Consider the following 420-nt stretch of genomic DNA (forward strand, 5'->3'; position numbering starts at 1 on the left):
GAAGAAAAGAAGGTTGTGAAGAGTTATCACGTCTTTGTGAATGTGAGCTATGGGGTGTGGGTGTGTGGGGAATTATGATTGATCGAAAGTGCATAAGAAAGAGAAAGAAAGAAAGGGAACGAGGACTAAAGGAGTTGGAGTTGATGTGGGGTTAGTAAACCATTGCAGCGACAACAACCATCAGCACAGTAATAATATTAACATAATGAATGAATAACACTTATCGGGTGGTTTAAGGGCACAATTCGCCCCAATGGGATTAATGAGGGGCGGTTGCGTTTCCTCGGGAAACAAAAGGTGTGCAAATGAAACGATGGGGATGATGCGGTTCCATCCACTTGTTTTGCTTGCGCGTTGTAGCAACGTATGTGAGTGCGTGATCGGCACCGAGGATTCAAATATATATATATATATATATAT

Source organism: Trypanosoma equiperdum (genome assembly GCF_001457755.1).
Source record: "Trypanosoma equiperdum strain OVI genome assembly, contig: ctg_1042, whole genome shotgun sequence".
Lineage (NCBI taxonomy): Eukaryota > Euglenozoa > Kinetoplastea > Trypanosomatida > Trypanosomatidae > Trypanosoma > Trypanosoma equiperdum.